Source organism: Hemicordylus capensis, chromosome 3 (assembly GCF_027244095.1).
Source record: "Hemicordylus capensis ecotype Gifberg chromosome 3, rHemCap1.1.pri, whole genome shotgun sequence".
In the NCBI taxonomy this organism is placed as follows: Eukaryota; Metazoa; Chordata; class Lepidosauria; order Squamata; family Cordylidae; genus Hemicordylus; species Hemicordylus capensis.
In genome coordinates this window covers 155,886,916-155,903,021 of record NC_069659.1, presented here as the reverse complement: position 1 = coordinate 155,903,021, position 16,106 = coordinate 155,886,916, and the positions used below count along the sequence as shown (strand labels likewise).

General features: G+C 43.3%; 1 long non-coding RNA gene across 1 annotated transcript; it reads left to right on the top strand.

Annotated features, from left to right (window-relative positions):
- The first annotated feature begins 1,630 nt into the window (after positions 1–1,630).
- On the top strand, positions 1,631–14,175 carry LOC128352150 (uncharacterized). The gene is made up of 4 exons (XR_008320236.1): positions 1,631–1,667; positions 2,620–2,717; positions 6,986–7,167; positions 12,082–14,175. It is a non-coding gene; the product is annotated as an uncharacterized LOC128352150 (long non-coding RNA).
- The last annotated feature ends 1,931 nt before the right edge of the window (positions 14,176–16,106 follow it).

Genomic DNA, 16,106 nt, shown 5'->3' with positions numbered 1-16,106 from the left:
CCTTGTTGTATGGGGGGTCAAAATTTCACAGCTCCTCCTCCACAGTTTCATTTTTGAGGGTGATTCATGTACTGGATTGACTTTGGAGGGAAAGGGAGGTTTGATTTTATTGGTTATATTTTTTTTAAATGGAGGGAACTTAAGTTATGTTGATTGGTTTGTTTAAAAAAAATATTGAGGGACGAAGAGTATATAAGGACTCTGGTTTCAGCAGAGTTTCAGTGTTGAAAAGGAAGTTCAGTTCAGAAAAGAGTCAGATTCAGAAGAAAACTTGAAGGGTTGTTTCGGTCGGTCAGGAGTGTGCAGAGTCAGAGGCGTGCAGTGAAGTTCAGAGGCGTGCAGTACCTGAAGGAGTGAGGCACTAAGAATCCAAGTGAAGGGATTCCTAGCACAGACTGAGAGAAACCGTACTGGGGCAAAAAAGAGCTAAAAAATCACTGGTAGAAAGTGAAATATCTCTGGAGATCTGAAACACTCACCAGCAAAACAAACCAGTCTGGGTTGGCCCCCGAGGACTGTGAAGGAGAGAAGGAGAACAGGACCTGGAGCCAAACAAGGGACAAGCCACGTTGCTGCAAAAGCTGAGGTAACGTGCTAGCTCAGTTGGATGCGTTTTTCCACCATTTTATTTCTGCCCTTATGCTCTTCTACTGACTGCTTTTGTTGTTGTTGCTGCTGCTGCTGCTGCTGTGCTGTACCAAGAAACCAAAGCTACTGTTTTAAATTTACAAAGTCAAAATTCTTGTTGTATTTAAAGATTGGAAGCTTCAGTCTGATTTTCTCCACCCCATGCCTAAAGGCTTTCCACTCTACTGGGGTTTTGTTTTACTACAAAGGTTGAAGGGCTGTTAAAGTAGACACAACCCAAAAAGAAAAATCTACTTTGTGGCAGTGGCTAAGCATAGAAATCACGGGGCTGGTTGAGTCTGGTCCATGACAAGTGTTAGCAACACGGTGGGATAAGCAGATTCCTCCACAAGGGCAATGGGAGAAGCAATGGTTTAGTATCAGTGCTTCTGAACAGTTCCAGACTAATGCTGCACTGGTGCTTTTGTGTGTGTGTGTGTGTGTGTGTGTGCATTTTGGGGGGATGGATTTCAACAGCCTCCCCTTCCCATGGAAGCTCTCTGTGTTACCTGCAAATACGTTCCTAAGACTGTGTGATCCTTAGGAACATATGGAATATGTGACATATTTTTGGGTGACACTGAACACTGCCTGGGAAAGGAAAGGTTGTCAAAATTTGCCCCTACCACTAGGTTAGCAGTGGAGCTGAGTTAGTAGTGCTTTTCAGAAGGACTAGTCAGGATGTCAACCAGTGAGTTTAATTAATAGAACATTTGTCCATATCTTCCTGTATTCCTCCAGTAAGATCAGTGCCCATTAAAATGAAAAATGAGCCCTTCCTAGGCACTGCTCCCAGGAAGAACTAAAATAATGGGTTTAAAGTGCACTTCCTGGTTGCTTCAGGGAAGATATATTTAAGTACATCCCCCCCCCCTTTTTTTCCCTGGGAGCACTGCCAGGAGGAGCTGCCTAGGAATCAGATTGTCTGGAGCAGCTTGAGTAGCAGCTGTTCCAGCCAGTAAGACCAAAAAGGAAGTGGCAGGCAGGGGAGGAGGGGCTGGAGGAAACACACCCTGCTCTGGAGGATTCCCTGGCTGCTGGTAAGGCTGATCTGTTACTAGCTTGTGTGTTTGGTGGGAGGGGGGATGCAATCCTTCTTTTCTCCCTTCTGTCCCTCTTTTTGCCTTTTGTATCTGCCCTTCCTTTTCTGCTTTCTGTCTTTCCCTCTGCTTTTTGCCCTGTCTGTTCTGCTTTTTCCACCCTTCTCCCATCCACAAAACTTTTCTGTTTTCTACTTTTAACCCTGCGTTTCTGCCCCCCCCTTCTGTATTCCTTCAGTGTTCCCCGCTTCTGTTTTCCTCCCTGCTGGCAGGCTTGGGCCTGCTGGGGTGGAGGACAGCTGGAAGGCGGTGGTGGTAGGCTCCTGCCTCGATGACCAGGTTCTCTCTTCCCCCCACCCGCTCCAGTGCCCATCAGCCGCTACTGCAATCCATCCTTACTTTTTGTCATTTGGCTCCATATTTATTTATTTATTTATTTAAGATATTTTTATACCATCCAAAACTTGCATATCTGGGCAGTTTACAATTAAAATCATTTGAAACGTTAAATCAATTAACAATTAAAATCATTTAGAAGATTGAAAACATTTAAAACCCAGTATTAAAATAATTTAAAACTATAAAATCTAATTAAAAGCCTGTGTGAATAAATGTGTCTTCATTGCCTTTTTAAAAGTTGCCAGGGGAAGGGAAGGCTCTTATTTCAACAGGGAGCACATTCCAAAGTCCAGGGGCTGCAACGGAGAAGGCCCTTTCCCAAGTAGCCATCAGACAAGTTGGCGGCAGCCGCAGGTGAACCACTCCAGATGATCTTAGCAGGCGGTGGGGCTCATGGCAAAGAAGACGTTCTCTTAAGTACCCAGGGCCTGAGCTCCATATGAAGTGCATTCACCTGGATACCTTTTGCTAAATGCCTAAAAGAGCAGGGGAAGTATGCGAAGGACCAGAGTGCTCTTTGTGTTTCTTGTTGAAAAATGTGCTTTGTTTTAAGGAAAGCAACAATCCAAACATTGATAAAGGCTTGACAGTACAAGACATTGCAATCTGTTCAACTGGAATTGTGAGCAAGAGGAATTCTAGAAATTGATAGTAAGTGAGTTATCACCCAAATTTGAACAAATATCATTTCCTAAACCTTTAAAGGTTAATGTGCCACAACTTACCATTTTCCCAATGTATTATTTTTATAGATACTAATAAAGAGGTGTGCTTTTCTGATGATACAGGAAAAATGAATAAGAATGCAAACAATTTTTCTCAAGAAAATTAAACTGTGGTTGGAAGTTGTGATGTTTTGTTTGCAGAATTATTAGACTGGATCCTTAAAAAAAAAGTTAACATAGTTTTGACTCCTTAGAAGATGGAAGCTGGTTTGTTCTGCAAGGCTTTTAAAGTATTTCTAAGTATATCACCTGCTGCAATTTGGGAACAATCACCTTTGTGCCTCTTTGGATTTAAAAGAAAGATGCCGTTGATAGACTTTGCATTTGCTTGTTTATCTATTTTTCTAAATAGATAAAAATAACTGTCTATAAAACAGAGTTTTAACAAGCCGCTGCATTTTTTTCAGTCTCTAGCCAGCCAGAGGGAACTATGCAAAGCAAACTTCTACATGCACAGTTGATGCAAATGCACATCTGGAAATGCACCCACAGCCCAATGCTCAGCCCTATACAACTGTGTCAGGTTAAATCTTTAGATGCAGGTCATGTCCTCCTTCCCACCCAGGACCACTAGGTGGTAGGGTTGTGCAAACCGGATTGACGTCAAACTGATTCAACGTCGAACAGGTTCAGTTTGAAGGATTGGGGTTAAGTTGAACCACCCCCAGTTCGTCTCAACCCCAGACCAAAACATCCCGCCAGCCATTTGGGGGGGTTCGCGAACCTTTTTACATTAATTTTTTTTTAGTACTTAGCCCCTCTGTGGGGCTTTTCCAAGGCCATGGGGGGGGGTGTCTGCGGAGGTTTCCCCTTGTCCCGCCAGCCTCTGTTTTGGCAAAACTTTGGGTGTTCTTCGGCCTGTTCTGGGCCTTTCTCCTGGTCATGACCAAGGCCATGCAGACGCCCATTGTGTATGTGCACCAGCCTCCAAAATGGCTCCGCAATGGGGGAAAGGCCCGGGATGAGCCGAAGTATGCCCAAATCTTTGCCAAAATGGTCGATAGCGAGGGGAGAGCGAACCTACGCAGACCCAGGCCATGCAGAGGCCCATTGTGCATGCGCGGCGGCCTCCAAAATGGCTGATGTGAGGGGGGAAGGCTGTTGTAAATCTGTTAGCTCGGCTATCCCAACTGGATTTACAACCCCCTTCAGCACTCCTGCTGTGAGATATCACAAAGCAGCAGCAAAACTGCAAGAAGGAAAAGAAAAGGCTCACAAAGAAAATAGTAAAGGAATTAAGTCCCCTGAACTGAACTAGGTACCCCCCTCTAACAATAACTGAGTAATAAGTGAAAAGAAAACACAAAGCAAGGAATGAAATGAGCGAAGGACACCAGAACAAGGAATTAATGGAACAAAGCAGGAAACCATAAACAAGGCAAACTGGAACTTGGAAAAAGTCTGGAATTCAAATAGCACACTGTCTGCGGCCAGGGAAAGTTGCAAACAGCATATGAGCAATTGAGAGACTGCTAAATATATATGGCTCAAGAGAACCAGCAGACAATCAGGCTTCCCTGAGTCAGCACTTCGGCTTCCTCTCTTGTGATCTCCTGCGCCTACGTGACTCCCACTGAGCTTGGGGATACAACAGGAACCAAGAGCACAAATTCCCAGAGGGAACCTGGCTGCTGGCGGAGGCTCAGCTCTGTGTGAGCCAGGTGATTGGCAGAGGTTCTTCCCCGCCATAGGGGCTGCTGGGTGGCACATTGCGGCTCTGAACTGCGTTCAGGTGCTGCGGAAGCGGAGTGAGTACCAAATTAATTTACTCTTAAAGGTGCATCCTGCTGCCGCCACCCCCGGAGGCTCATTCATGGGCTGCCACTGATGTAGAGTGGAGAATTTCGGGGGAATGTTGGGTGAATCTTGGGAATCCAACATGGGTTCAGACATCACACCAGCCAGGAGAGTATGTTCTTGGTTCCTGAAGTTTCCCTGCCATATTTCCAGCTTCCTGACCTGAAGCTGCCCTGATGATCCAGGGCTACTTATTTGGCAGGTGGAGCACCCGCCCAGATGATTACTGGCTGCTGCCAGTAGCTTGAGGGGCAGGGGCAGGATGCCGGGATGCATCTACCCGCATCACCCCACCCTCCGGAGTGCCAATAATGCACAGTGCAAGTGCTTGGTACATTATCCCCTCCCCTGCCCTTCCTGGAGCTGGTTGGGATCCCCATTTCTGCAGACGATCACAGAAATGGGGTTATTGTGCTTGTTGATATTTATTTAATTTGATTTCTCTACCACCCTTCCAAAAATGGCTCAGGATGGTTTACAAAAAGAAATAACAAATAAATAAGATGGATTCCTGTCCCCAAAGGGCTCACAATCTAAAAGATATATAAGATAGACACGAGTAACAGTCACTGGAGGTACTGTGCTGGGGGTGGATAGGGCCAGTTACTCTCCCCCTGCTAAATAGAGAGAATCATCACATTCAAAGGTGCCTCTTTGCCAAGTTAGCAGGGGTTAGGAGAGCACTCGCTAGAGGGTGGCTCTCTGGGAGTTTGTGCTCTTGGATCCTGTTGTATTTTAGAGGGTGGTTGTTTGGTGGTGTCATGAGAGCTCAGAGGAAGGCAGCCATTTTAGGCTAACGCTACTTTATTGTGTAACAGGAAGAGACAAGTTCCAAAAAAATAAAAAAATAAAAGAACAGGCAGGAAGCAGGGAGGAATTCTGCCTCCAATGAGGTTCACTACTAGCAAATGCTAGTGCCACCTACTGGCTGGACATATTAGACCAACATTTCCACACATCTCCCCCCCCTTTCTTAAACCAACAATTATTATTATAATTGTTATTATTGTAAAAACAGCACATCTAAACAACTGGCAATTTATAGGTCTGTTACTCATCTCAGAACCTCAGGGCTTTCCAGATAATTCAACCAGAACGAGTGAGCTAAGTCCTGGTATCATTGTCATTTATGGTGGCTGGCCCCGGCATAGTCTCTATAGAGGAACTTGGGGTTGCAGGTACTGTTTCCACATCAGAAAGTTTTCCCTTTCTCAGGTATGACAAGGAGATGTATGCAATTTCTGTTGCATGTTAAACTATCTGTATCAAATGAATATGAACTGGGTGTTTTTCTCCTCCCTACAACTGTAGTGGAGACTGTCATGACTTTTCTCCATCATGTTTTATATAGCCTCTGTTTCCCCATCCCCACCTGCAAAGCAGTGAGGTCAAAATGAACAGAAGAAATGAAGATGTGTAGTGAAGACACCAAAGAATCTAAACACTTCAAAAATATCTAAAAAATAAACTGAGTACCCCAGTGTGTGTGTGCGTGTGTGCGGGGGGAGGTGTAGTTGACTTATGGCAGTTGACAGTTGGCATTGTCCAATGATAGTCAAAATGAACAGAAGAAATGAAGGTGTATAATGAATCCTTATAGGGATTCATTATGAGGAAAGGTTATTATGGGGGGCGGGGTTGGTAGTTGGCACATGGCAGTTGACAGTTGGCACTATCCAATGACAGTTAACATGAACAGAAGAAATGAAGGTGTGCAATGAATCCTCATAGGGATTCATTATGTGGAAAAGTTATTATACACTTGAAAAATAATGACTGCACATTTTGCTCCATAATTCCACTTCTACAAGAGCTAGAGCTTAGCTTTTTTTAAAAAAGCTGGGGATCTGTGTTAGGGTTAGGATATGGCAACTTAGAATCCCCATTGTTTTCTATGGTGGAAATGTTCAAAATCAGTAAAAACTAAAAAAAAATAAAAAATGATTAAATATTAACCAAGTTTCCAACTGCCTTGAAATTTGGGTGGTAGGTGGCACCCATGGGGACCTACCCACCTGCCAAATTTGGTGCCCTTAGGACCTTGTTAGGTGGTCTGAATCGGTCCAAATCTAAAGCCAAGCAAAGCCAATACAAACTGAATCTGGGGTGATTTGGAGGGAGTAGATTTGGATACAAAACAATTCAGGGGTGATTTGTTTGGGGCACAAATCGAATCAATATATCAATTTGTGCACATCCCTACCTGTAATGTCCTGTATCCTCTCATGGCAGTGGGAGTTAAATTAGCTACTTTCCATTCTGGTACAGAGCCTGATTGTAGGGACGAGTTACATATTTTTGCTAGGAGATCAGAAATTTCACATTTGAGTTCCTTTGGAACTCTTGAGTGGATGGATGCCAACCAGTCCTGGTGACATTAATTTTCATTTTTTCCAGACAGTTTAGAACATCTTCCCTTGTCACTTCAAATTGGCTCAGAGGTTGGCCCACCGTTTCAGAGGTGAAGGGAGGCCACAGAGGAGGAGAGACACTGCACTCTGCATGCCCACCAATGTTTGCCGTAGGGATGCGGTTGACTTCTGACGTGGCATAGGGAGTTTTGCAAGAAAATCCTGGGGGTTAGTATGGGCTTATGACTGGAAAAATAATTGGCTTGTGAAGATGATGGAAATATGCAGGTGGAGGTAAATATATATAGCTAATAGAGAAGGGGCTTACATTGAATGTAATATGTATTAAACGAGCATTTGTACATACAATGAGCATTTTGCTCAGCCTCAGTGCATATTAGGCTGGAGAGAGACAGAATTCTCTCAGAGAGACAGAATTCATGCTCAGAATGCAAGAAAAGTTAGAATTTCAGTAAATCCAAGGAACTGTAGCCCATTTGTGTCTGTCATTTGCTAATGTAACCCAAACAGTTTGAAGACTAAAAAATTAAAAAAAAAACAATATGATGCAAACATATGCAGTGTGTACATCCACATTTCTGAACATGCCCCAATGAGCAATTGAAATTGATAGTGCTGGGCATAGAAAAGAGAAATCTGAGAGCATGCACAGAAAGAAAGAGAAATGACAGCAGGATGTGTGGACAAATATTACAACAATAATTAGAACATTGAGAACATGACAGTGGATTTGACAAGTGTATACCTTTGCAAAACTGCAACAGTCCATCCACAACAGCTGTAAACTTTAAATGAAAAAGGATTCAGAGACAACCAGAAACACTTTTCCAAGAGTGAGTGGGCCGGCTCGTCCGGTGGCTATGCAGGGCCGGCCTTCTCCGCTGCTGCCCCAAAACTTTGGAACGCACTCCCTGCTGAAATAAGATCCTCCCCATCTCTGACAGCTTTTTAAAAGGCAGTTAAGACACATTTTTTCACCCAGGCTTTTAATAAAATAGATTTTTAATAGTGTTAACATTGTTTTAAGATGTCGTTTTAAAATTTAAAATTGTTCCAATGTTTTAACTTTTTACTGTCATTTATTTTAACCAATGTTTTAATTTCTCTGCTGTCATTTATTTGTTTCCACTAATGTTTGAACTTTCCTGTTGTCATTTTTGTTGTAAACCGCCCAGAGATGTAAGTTTTGGGCGGTATAAAAATATGTTAAATAAATAAATAAATAAATAAAATCACAGAATGATAGCAACAGTTTGAATCGAACCAGGTTCGATCAGTTCAAATTCGAACTTGGCAGGTCTTTTTAAAAGGCAGCTGGTCAACCCAGACTGGGCCCTGTCCAATATGGACTGGTTTGACCCAGTTCGATTGCTATGCTTGTAAAGGAGAATGGGGAGGATTCCCCTTTAAAAGAAAAGAGGTGGGGGAATCCTTTAAAAGGGAGGTGGCAAAAGGGCACCGTACCAGCTTTGTCATCATCAGTGGTGTCAGCACAGTGGTGGTGGTGGTGGCTCCTTTAAACCCTGCCAGTGCTCCACCCCAGCAGCATTCAATTGAACCGGCTTGCTGACTGGTGGTTTGGTTTGAATTTGATTCAAATTCAAACCAAACCACCTGAACTGGTTACATGCATACTTCTACAAATAAGGTAAGGAAAGAAAAAAATATCAAAGAAAGACAGAGGGTACAAAATTGGGGAGAAGAGGAAATATTTTAAGGGGGGAAAGAAAGAAAATAAGGCACTGGCAGAAAGAAAGCAATAGAAAAGGTGCCTAGATTAGGAGAGTAATAGTTAATAACACTGAAAATAAATTGTAGGAACCTAAATGAAGAGATGAAGTGCAAACAGAAGATTAATATTCAGGAATCTTGTCAAGAAACAAATTGCTGACATCAATGCAATCCAGAAAAGAAACAGATAATTGAAAAAGTAAATAGCATATACTCATGGGAAGAAATAATTTTATTTAAAACACTGAAATTGGTTTATACATATAAATTTGAAAAAATTCTGTGTGTGAGAGAGAGAGAGAAATGTTGAGTACAGTGCACATGTTACAGAAAACAAAATTGCGGAGTGGGTGCTTTCTGTGTAGTTGTTCTGATCAAATATTATTTCCTCTACTTGTGTGCACCTATGAGGACATTCACCATGGCATTTGGAAAAGTCTTTAACTGGTAGTGAGTGCTCCTAGAGCTCAAAATTCTGCATGCATCCTTATGCAGTTATGGAAACTTCCTTGAAGTATTTGTGGGATTTTCTTTCTTGCCATCTGTACTCTGATGGTAGCAAGGGTGTAGCACCAGGTTGTGGACTACTATCATCATCAACTCTCTCTTTACAGTGCTACTGGTCTAGTGGCTCAGGGTGATATCCAGAAAACCCTCAGCTCATATATCTCACTTCCCATGTGAACTCACTTATGGCCTTGAGGCAAGTTACTGTGTCTTGGCTTCAGCTGCCACATTTACAATATGGGATTCTTTCACCTGGTTATCTTAAAATTATTGAGACAGTGCATGTGTGATAATTCCAAAAGCCCAGGCCTAATGCTTTGCCTTCCAGAAATATGGCCCGAGAGTTGCACAACCCTCTGGGATATATTTTTGGAAGGCAAAGAGCACGTATGCAGGCAAGGGAGAGCAGTAAAAATGGTGTTGTTCCCCTGCTCTCACATATGCTCTGTGGTTTGGGAAGACTCTGGCTGAGATCAAAGCCACTTATCTGCATAGGCAGATTGCTGCTCTGGAGGTCAGCCAATGACTTTAAATAGGATCATATAACAGACTCAGGAGCCACTCATGTAGAAACACTTTTAAGATGCCATATGTGGGTTAAGTGACCATTTAGGAGGAGAAAGTCATCACTGCAGAGGTGCCTCACCCAACCTATTCACCCAACCCAGAATGTGTGAGTACAGCACACATTAGGAGTCATCAGGATAAAATTATTAGGAGTTATTAGGAATAATTATACATTAGAAAAGAGCAATACTTAAATTACAGAAGAGCAAGAGAGTGATGGCTCCCTTAGCTGCTGTTTTCAGAAGGCCATAGGGCTATTATTCTGCTAAAATTGGAAGGAAACAAAGTTGTCTTCTATATTTCATTAAGAATGCCCCTACTAGGGGTGTGCAAACAGGTTCAACCCTGAACCAGTTTGGGATTGAACTGGTTCAGTTTGACCATTCAGAGTGGAACCAAAACCCATCCCCCTTTCAGTCCGACTTCAGGTTCGCGAATTTATTTATTTATTTTTTAAAAATTAATCCACCTTTAGCCCCTTCAGGTGGCTTCCTTAGGCCATGGGTGTGTGTCCGCAAAGATTCCCCCCCCATCAGCCTCGGTCATCACCTCCTTTGGCCAAACCAGCTGGTTCTTTGGCCCATTCGGGCCTGCATAAATTGGCGTGGTGGCCATTTTGCCTGCCGCCGCACATGCGCAAATGGCCTCTGTGAGGACTGGCATGGCCCAGGGCCTCTCAAAGGCCATTTGCACATGTGCGATGGCAATTTTTTTAAAAAGATGGCCACCGTGCATGTGTGAATGGCCTCTGAGAGGCCCTGGGCCATGCCAAGCCTTGCAGAGGCCATTTGCGCATGTGCGGCAGTGGGCAACATGGCCGCCGCGCTGATCTATTCAGGACTGAACAGGTCAAAGAACAGGCTGGTTCGGCCAAAGGGGGTGATGACTGAGGCTTGCGGGGGGAGGGGGAACCCCATGGGGGGTGGGACCCCCCACCCCCCATGACCTAAGGAAGCCCCCTGAAGAGGCTAAAGGTAGATTACATTTTTTTTAAAAAAATAGAAATTCGCGACCCCTCCCAGACCAAACCGAACTTGGGGTGGGGGTGAAGAGGTGCCAGATTGAACTGTTCCAGTCAAGTTTGAGTCCGGTCCAGACTCAAACCGAACCGAGCCAGCCAATTCTGTGCACACCCCTAGCTTTCTCCCATAATTTGGGCACTGAGATAGAGCTCTCTGTACTTACAGCTGTTCATATGGGGGCTCTCTTCACATATTATATTCAGTACATGATAGTCAGGTAAGAATCTGCTGCTGCAAATCTGCTCCTTCACACACACATTCATATATCAGCGCTGTTCTCGTGGTTCTAATTCAGATAGGAGGCACACTCAACCCAAGTGTGGGAGCTGTGTGCACTCCCATTTTGCAGCCATCTGTAAGTAAATGGCAAGGTAGGAGAGGGAGGAAGTGATGGTCTGCTAAGCAGCAACTGGGTCAAAGGACTTTCATCCTACCCCATTAAAGACCCAGATGCAGCTTCTGGATAGGATGAAGCCCTCCAACTCAGCTGCTCCTTAGGAGATAATCACTTAGGAACATAGGAAGCTGCCATATACTGAGTCAGACCATTGGTCTATCTAGCTCAGTATTTTCTTCACAGCCTGGCAGCGGCTTCTTCAAGGTTGCAGGCAGGAATGTCTCTCAGCCCTATCTTGGAGAAGCCAGGGAGGGAACTTGAAGCCTTCTGCTCTTCCCAGAGCGGCTCCATCCCCTGAGGGGAATATCTCACAGTGCTCACACATCAAGTCTCCCATTCAGATGCAACCAGGGCAGACCCTGCTTAGCTATGGGGACAAGTCATGCTTGCTACCACAAGACCAGCTCTCTTCTCCTGTAGATTCCTCCCCACTCCTAACTTGCTTTTTACTCACAGACGATTGCAAAACAGTAGGATGCACATCTCCTGAACTTGGGTAGGACACATCCCCTACCTTAATTAGAATTTTGAGAACCAGCCTATATTGCCTGAAAAGGGCTTGTATGTAGAGATCAAAAGACTGTATGAACCAGTCCCCAGGCACTGTATGCTAGAAGCTTATTCGTTGTTTCCCAATTGAATGTGTATATCTTTTGCTTCTCTGTGGGGCACGATCTTTGTTTTCTCTCTCTTCTGATACTTTCCCTTCATGCTTGGATCAGTGCTCTAGTGCATAATGTAGATCATGCACCATCTAGATATGAGTTACTCCCTTATTTGTGTGTAAGGCTATTAAGAGTCAGAAAACACTGGATCAAAGCAAAACTAATTTGGCAGTCTGAATTACTATCCAATCTGGATAGAGAGCTCACGTTTGTTCTCTCTCATTTCCTCCAGATTTCCATGGTAGACCAGTACCAGCAACAATGTGAAACTAAAAGACGTGTTGCAGACAACTTGCTGCAGAAGCTTTCATCAGCTGGGAATTATGCTTGCAATATATGTATCAGTGGCATGACTGCTTTAAAATATCTTTATTATGACATTTCCTTTTAGTATTACAGTGTGAGAAGCCTTTGGGGATTAATATTTTTGTCAAGTACTTTCATTTTAATGTTGCTGTGAGGGACTTCCCTTAATCACAGAAACCCTTTCCCCCCACAAAAGCTTCATTTTCACAATATAATATGACCCTCTCAACTTTTGGCCCCAAGCAGTAATTTGTCTGTCATTTCTAAACACCCTTCCTTCTTCATACTAAATGCTTCTGGGACTTTAGAGATAACAGTGGGTAGGAAACAAGATGGTTGAATGACAAGTAGGACTACAGCCTGCATTACCAAAAGGCTTCAGTGTTGAAAACCTTTCTTGATACCAGCACTCCAAATTGACATTTAGTTTTGCTGAAGTTAACCTTCTGTTTTTAATTAAAACACAGTCTGATCAACACTTAATTATACATGCAGGAAACTCTACTGAGCTGGCTAGCTCCACGTCTCTCATCCCCTTGCTACTTTGAACACAGAACATCAAAGAGTGACAGTCGGCTCTTTTCAAACTGTCCCATCCGTATCATGGCTAGAAAGTAACTGCAAAATGTCCTCTACCCAGTCTGGATGGTTTTGCTTCATAATTGGTCATAGGTCCGTTGTCTAGGGTTTGATCAATAAAGATTCAGGGCCAGATGCTGGCATCCCACCTAGTGGGCTACCTGGTGGTGCTTCAGCCCAAGAGCCCTCTTCTGGCCTCTGTAATTTACAGGTAGAACTTAGCTTGGCCAGATCTTGACCCTCTCTGACATAGGAAGCAAGCTTTTGACAATCCACTCAATGTCTGGTGTCTTAAATTTTCATTGTAAAATTGCTGTTGATTCCTCTTCGTCTTCCTGAATGGGGGACAAGTAGAACGGAATCACAATAAGTGTCCACCAAGCCACTCTGTCATTTTCTGTTTGGGGCAGCCTGCTCAGGTTAATCTGCAGTGGAGCATACCAAGAACGAATGTACGGTTCCAACTTTAGGGATGTGCAAATTGATTCAGGTACAAATCAATTTGTACCTGAATCTATCTGATTCGGGTGATTTCTAGACAAAACAAATCACTCCTGTGGTGCATTGGCTAGATTCAAGTACAAATCAAATTGCACCTGATTCAATTCAAACTGATTTGAGATTTGGATCCCTCCTATTAATTCCCCCAGATTACCAGCTTTCATTTCTTTAAAAAGCTAAGCTCTAGCCCTTGCAGAAGTTGAGTTCTGGAGCAAATGTCTGGCCACTATTTTTCAAGTGTTTGGATTCTTTGGTGTATAATAACTTTCCCTCAATAAATCCTTATGAAGATTCATTACACACCTTCATTTCTTCTATTCATTTTGACTGTCTTTTTGACAGTGCCAACTGTCAACTGCCATGTGCCAACTACACCCCACTCCCACCCGCAAGACAGTGGCGTACTACTCAGCTTATGTTCTAGGATTTTTTTTTCAAGTGTTTAGGCTCTTTGGTGTCTAATAACCTTTCCTCATAATGAATCCCTATGAGGATTCATTACACATCAAAGAGTCTAAACACTTCAAAAATTCCTAAAATATAAACTGTGGCTTGTGGGTTGCAGTGGCTTGTGGGTTGCAGGGTAGTTGGAATATGGGATGCCACTAATTCGCTGCCCCTACCATAAAAGCTGTGGGGTCAAAATGAACAGAAGAAATGAAGGTGTGTAATGAAGACGCCAAAGAATCTAAACACTTCAAAAATACAAAAATAAATTGAGTACCCCAGTGTGTGTGTGGGCAGGGAGGGTGTAGTTGACACATGGCAGTTGACAGTTGGCACTGTCCAATGATAGTCAAAATGAACAGAAGAAATGAAGGTATGCACCTTCATATGGGGATTCATTATGAGGAAAAGTTATTAGACACAAAAGAATCTAAACATTTCAATATTCCTAAAAATTAAAATGTGTACCCCACTGCCTTCCAGGTGTGTGTGTGTGGGGGGGGGTTAGTTGGCTTATGACAGTTGGCACTGTCCAGTGACAGTCAACATGAAAAGAAGAAATGAAGGTGTGCAATGAATCCTCATAGGGATTCATTATGAGGAAAAGTTATTATACACCAAAGAATCCAAACACTTGAAAAATAATGACTGCACATTTTGCTCCATAACTCCACTTCTACAAGGGCTAGAGCTTGGGGTTGGGTTTTTTTTAATGAAAGCTGGAAATCCGTGTTATGGTTAGGATATGGAAACTTTGAATCCCCATTGTTTCCTATGGCAGAAATGTTCTAAATCAGTAAAAACTAAAGAAAAAAATCATTAAAATTCAATCAAATGTCCCACTGCCTTGAAATTTGGGTAGTAGGTGGAACCCATGGGGACCTACACACCACCCATATTTGGCACCCTTGGGACATTGGTAAGTGGTCCAAATCAGTCTGAATCTGAATTGAATCAAAGCAAATACAAATCACATCTGAGGTGATTTGGAGGGTGTAGATTTGGATACAAAACACATCAGGGGTGATTTGTTTTGGGCATAAATCAAATTAAAAATAAATTTGTGCACATCCCTATCCAGCTTCTAATGGATCACAAATACTATACTATACTATACTATACTATACTATACTATACTATACTATACTAATAATATTTATATACCACTTTTCAACAAATGTTTGCAAAGCAGTTTACATAAAAAATAAAGAAATAATCATTTAATGTCTTTAGGAAGCTGTGCAATGGTGCAATATGTATCTTTCTACCTCCTTTCTGACTCCTTTCTGGGTATCCTTGAAAAGAGAGGCAGAGGACAAAAAAATGAGTGATGATGCCACTTTAGCCCTATGGCTGAGGATTAGGGATGTGCAAACAGGTTTGACATCAAATGTCTTTGACGTTGAACCTGTTCAGTTCAACCGTCACCCCCCAATTGTTCAAGGCTTCATGGATTTTTAAAAAAATAATCTATACAACATTTTTTTTAACTTAACCTCTGCAGGGGAGTTGTTGGAGGTGGTGGCAAGGGGGTGTCCACAGAGGTTTCCCCTCCCCGCTCCGACCTCCATTTATGCTGCCACTGGCTGGCTCTGGACCGTTTGCCCCCCCCCCCCCTGCAGTGGCCATTTTGGAGGCTGTCGCTCCTGTGAAATTGGCCTCTGCTTGGCCAGGTCACAGAGAGGCCAATTGCACAGGCAAAGCACCCTCCAAAATGGCCACTGCACCAGAGGGGGAAGGCCCGAACTGTCCGAAATACCAGCCACATAGCCAGCGGTGGCATAAAGGGAGGCCAGTGGGGGGAGGGGAACCTCTGCGGATGCCCCCCACTGCCACCTCCAACAACTTCCCCAAAGGGGGCAAGTTAAAAAAAAATTGTTCACGACCCCCCCGCCCCGGACTGAACGGGGGGGTCAAAGGGGTGCCAGACCGAACTGGCCCAGTCTGGTTCGGGTCTGGTCCGGACTCGAACCAAACCAGACCAGCTGGTTCCGTGCACATCCCTACTGAGGATAAATGAATGAATGAATAGCTTTATTACTATCATAGATCAGACATAAACACAACTAATTAAAGAACATTCAGAAAAAGAAATCTATCATACAATACACCAACAAAGTAAATGTTTTATGGTAAGATCTAAAGAGCAAAAATCAATTGTTGGTGGAACTTAACAGCAGCTGCACAAAATTTAGCAACCTTGTGTGTGATAGACGATTTCTATCGTCTATCACACACAAGTGTGATGTAAAATTCTTCAGAAGAGAAGAATTTTAAGAAGTGCGATGTAAAATTCTTCAGTTTGGCCGGGGTAATGTAATAACAAGGGATTCATAAGACTCTGTTGACTGTCATTATAAAAAGAATAATATAGCAACACGTGGTGGACAGATTCATCCTCACCCGAACCACAAGGGCAGATCT